This window comes from Eurosta solidaginis, chromosome 2 (genome assembly GCF_040869045.1).
Source record: "Eurosta solidaginis isolate ZX-2024a chromosome 2, ASM4086904v1, whole genome shotgun sequence".
NCBI classification, from domain to species: domain Eukaryota; kingdom Metazoa; phylum Arthropoda; class Insecta; order Diptera; family Tephritidae; genus Eurosta; species Eurosta solidaginis.
The window spans coordinates 298,607,400-298,612,762 of NC_090320.1; positions in this window are offsets into that span (position 1 = coordinate 298,607,400).

The window sequence follows — 5,363 nt, forward strand, 5'->3', positions numbered from 1 at the left end:
AGAAAATGTTCTGTTGATCAATTTCAGTTCTAAAAAACGGCAATTTGAAATTATGTTTGCTCCTCGTATTTATGTTGTGAGTTTGCTCAACTAATGCTATATTTTTATTTAAATACTCAGGTACATTTCCATGTTTAATATTAAATATGAATTTCATGGAGTGGAAAAAAATCTTTTGTTTCACACTTAACCAGTCTAAAGTCTTCAACATGTCAGCCGTTCGTGTATCTCTAGGTTTCTGAAGAATAAATCTCATGCATCTATTTTGAAGCTTTTGGAGCTTGTCTACTTCTTTATCCGATATTATGAATAGAATGGACGGGCAGTACACGAAGTGCGGTTCTATAACTGATTTATATAAGATTATTTTGTACTTTTTCTGAATGAATTTCGTTGTTCTCTGCATCACTCCTATTTTATTAGCAGCTTTTTTAATTGTATAATTTATATGATCTTCAAATTTGAGTTTATTATCAATTATTATTCCTAAGTATTTTATACTGTTAACTCTTTGTATGATTTCATCATTTATTTTTAGCTCGGCTATATCCTCCTCATTGATATTCCTCCTTGTTATTATCATATATTTAGTTTTATTTATGTTTAGTTTCAGTCTATTACCACACAACCATTTATACAAGTTATTTATTTCATGTTGCATTTTGGCGAGTGCAGTATTAATATTATTTTCACTTATCATAATTAATGCATCATCCGCAAAAAGTCTAATTTCACAACCTTCGATAGCATTGACTATGTCATTTATGTATATAAGAAATAATATAGGTGCCAATACTGAGCCTTGAGGTAACCCTATGGGTACCTCTAATTCATCCGACGTCACAGCATTTATAACTGTTTTCTGCTTTCTCTGCTTCAAATAGTTGCGGAACCATTTAAGTTCAATATCAGTTATGCCAATCCGCTGCATTTTTTTTATTAATATCTCTCTATCCACCGTTTCAAAAGCTCTTTTGAGGTCAAGGAAAACTGAAACCACTACTTTTTTGTTGTTTAGCTCTTCTTTCCAATCAGATATCACCAAGTTCAGCGCTGTCTCACAGGAGTGTTTTTTCCTAAATCCTGACTGTTGGTAGACTAATATATTATTTACTTCAAGATGATTCACCAACTGATTCTTAACAACGACTTCGAGAATTTTAGCATCACTTGGCAGGGTATTTATGGGTCTAAGTTCTTCAGGTTGCATTGTCTTTTTAACTTTTTCCACAGGTATTATTGTTGACGTTTTCCACATTTCAGGTACTACACCATCTTCTAAGCTGTTATTAATTATTTGAGCATAGAAATATCCGGTATACGATATACAATCTTTTAGTACACCTTCGGATAGCAGTTTTCTTCCACCTATTTTATATTTAAAGTCTGTTAAGATATTAATAACATCATCGGTGGTAATTTCAGCAAACTTTAATTTTGAATGGACTTGTGTATCCTCTAGTGCTACTTGACAGGTTTCGATGTTATTATTAATTTCAATCACACTGTTTACAAAAAATCTATTTAGACCATTCGCCAGATCGGTTTCGTTTTCAACCAGTATGCCATCCAGTATCACCTTTTTTATCCCTTCGTTATCTTTAGTTTGGTTAACCGTTTGTTTGAGATATTTCCACATTTCTTTAGCATTATATTCATTCAAAATGATTTTATTCTCCATATACTTTATTTTTTTCAATTTGACTAATTTTTTGTAAGACCTATTTATATTTTTATATTCATCCCACTCTCCAGTTTGTAACGCACGCGTGTACATATTGTATTTATATTTATTCATTTGTGCCAATTCTCTATCATACCATTTATTCATTAACTTAATATGCACTTCTTTCTCGTAGGTTAAACTTTCCATAGCCTGAATCATTATATTATTAATTAATTCGACTTTTACATCAATTGATAAGTTTATAGTAAAGTTGAAGTTAAATGATCTAAGGACGCTTATTAAAATATCACTATTATATTTGTCCCATGCTATGATTTTTTTGGTCAGTCTCATCTTGTATACTTTGGACGTTTTAATATTAAATTTTATAGTTTCATGATCAGATATTTTGTATTCCTGCAAATTATTACAGAGAATTTCATCCGAGTTTGAAAATAATAGATCAATTTTCGATTCACTTGTATCTGTGATTCGCGTATTAAATTCTATTTTTTGGCTCATCCCCATCACAGCAAATATCTCATTTAATTTAGTACTATATGTCGAAATGCAGTTCATGTTAATATTAAAATCACCGACTACTATATTATGGTTACTTTTTTCATATTTATCAATTAGAATTTCATTTAGGTATTCAACAAAAGCTGCATCACTAGTGCTCGGCGAGTGGTACAGAACTCCAATCTGCCACTTTTTATCAACCTTCTTCAGTTTTATTACAATGCACCAAACGTTTTCATTTATGTTATCATTATAGATTACTTTAGCAGCAATTGTACTATGTACATAAACTAACACACCTCCTGTGTGCCTACTGTGGGAATCACATCTTATCATTTTATAGGTTGCTATTTTTAATTCATTGTCTATAATATCTTTGGTTGTACAAGTTTCAGAGCACAGTATGATGCCTGGTCTATGAACTTCCGCCAACACTTCCAACTCTGATTTGTTAGCTACTAGGCTATTTATGTTTAAATAGATGCATTTAAAGTCATTGTTGATGTCCTTTGTGGATCGTTTTTGGTACTTTGATACTCTACGTTGCATAACATTAGCATGTTCCAGGTGAGCCAGTGGCCTGATTGTTAGTTGCTAGTATCCTAGCCTTTGTTTTTTTACATTTAAGTGTTTTAAGTAGACAGGGCAATGTCTGCTATTGCAAGGGTGATTGGTATCAAGCCCTAGATTTAATTTCTCATTAGCCCTAATACAATTTATGCACATGTTTTTTGGTTGTTCCTTGCACTCCATGGGTTTATGTTTACCCAAGCATTTGCTACAAACATCTTCATTATTGCATTCACTAGCTTTATGGTTGTATCCTTTACATTTAAAACACATTGTTATATCAACACCATCGTATACTTTGCACCTTTCCCATCCTATATTCAGTTTATCTAATTTTAACGCTTCAGTGAATATTTCCACATCCACCTCAACTATTGCATTATAATAATTTTTGTGACTAACTTTAACATTATATTGCTTAATAATTTTTACTTCACCCTGTTCAAAGCATTTATTTTGTTTTCGTAGACATTCAGTTAATTCATCACCATTCTTTTCAAATTGCATACCTGTTATAAATAGTCTTGGTTTATATTCACGAGGTATCTTTATCTCATATTCATTGCTAATTTCTTTGTCCATTATTTCTTTTATTTTGTCTCTTTCATTTTCATCAACACTATCGATCACCATAATACCATTATTACCAGCTTTAATATCTGTTATCTTTAGTTCCTTAGGATTAATTTTATTGTTTAAATCTTTCTTGGTTTTTTCACACGATTGTTTTACTTTCGGTTTAACAATAATAGGATTACGTTTCTTTAATTCAGGCACTGTAGTAACTTTGCTTTTGTTTTCATCTTTTTTATTATTATTTTTCATTACTTCTGCATATGACAGCCCTTTTTCCTTATTATTACTACTAATTTTCTTTATTTCGTTACATACCTTTTCATTGTCTTTACCGATTATTTCAGTTTTATTTTTCACTTCTTCTATCATTTCATATAAGCTTTTTATCTCACCAATTTTTTTCTCAAACAGCTTTTGTGATCTTTCCATAGTTGCTACTCTTTGAGTATATCGACCCTCTACAGCTTCCAATAAAGCCTTTATTTCATTTTGGCTTTTCTTCATCACCTCTTCAAACTCATATTTATACTCATTTAATATTGTATTGTTTTTCTTCACACTCATTTGCATTTATTGTAGCACCAAGTCTACATTCTGAATATATGTAACACATTCATCACACATAAATCGTGCCATAGGTTTTTCCTCAAACATTTTAACACAATATTTATCAACACCTGCACATGCAAGGCTTAAATGGTACACTTTATTACACACACCCTCGCATCGTATACCTGTCTCTCCTCTTATAGAGTGATTGCATTTCGCGCACATACCCATTTTGCTTTTGCCTTATTTCGATTTACTTCACCGTTTATTAGTATATGTATGTGTTTAAATTTGTTTATTAAATAAATTTATTTGAGTCTTTTTTCTCAAAGTTAACTCCTATTATATTAGGAATTCAATACCGTATTATTACATTATTTGTTACATTTTGTGAAGCGCGAACAAAACACTTTATTTTGCACAACTTTTTATTAATTTTTTAAAATGTTTTACCACAATTTTCCTGCTCGAAAAATGTGCAAAAGGTTTTCATGTCTGCTCATTAAGAATGCTAAATAAATAAATTTAAAATAACCCTGGGCTACGCCAAGTCCGGGTGTGTGGTATAACCGTGGCTACCGCCACGGTGATGTCCTTCTGCATATTACCTTATAACTCTTATGTTTATTGTTATGTTAGCCGATCCAACACCGGCTGCGCCATGCACAGTAATTCTGCGTAGAACACCTTTCCGCGTAGGCGGCCTTCGGCCGCGCTTATTTAAAATAACCCTGGGCTACGCCATGCCAAGTCCGGGTGCGTGGTATAACCGTGGCGGTAGCCACGCATAGTAGTAAAAATATATATTTTCCTTTTTCTTTATTAACTGAAAGGTGGCACGTTAATATTAATATTTGTTTTTTCTTTGTTGATGTGGCAGCAAAGCTTTGTAAAGTCATCGATAAAATATATACATACATAAATGTGAATGTTGCTACAAAAGCGCGATTTATTTAATAAAAACATTTAAATTAAGTAAAAACAATGCAAGAATTATATGTGAAATATACTAAAATGAAATTTAAGTGTATCGTTGCCAATTTATATAGGTATTTATGAGCATAAAAGTTTTGAAAGATGTGTAAATTGTAAGTGAGAGTGCTATAGAAATTTGCTAAATTTGCAAACTTTAGCATCAAATAACTCGTAAACTATAAGTCTGCGCACTTTAAGTTATAAATATTTGTGATCGGGAAAACTCCCTCTTTCATTTGATACCAAGTTTAACTCCGAACTCGGGGGGTGCTAAACTAAATCGCTGCCGACAGCCGTACGGCACGACCCAATTAGCAAAAATGCCGCGAATATTTTGTGGAACGTGTCGGTACGTGTCGCGTCACCTAGTGTGCACGGACTTTTAATTGGTCTTTTATCCAAAATGAAACGTACCATAAACTGAAAAGAACACATTTAACAAGATGCAACCCTGCTTGCGAATCCAATAAAACTGCATAAAATGACAAATCGACAAGAACGCAAT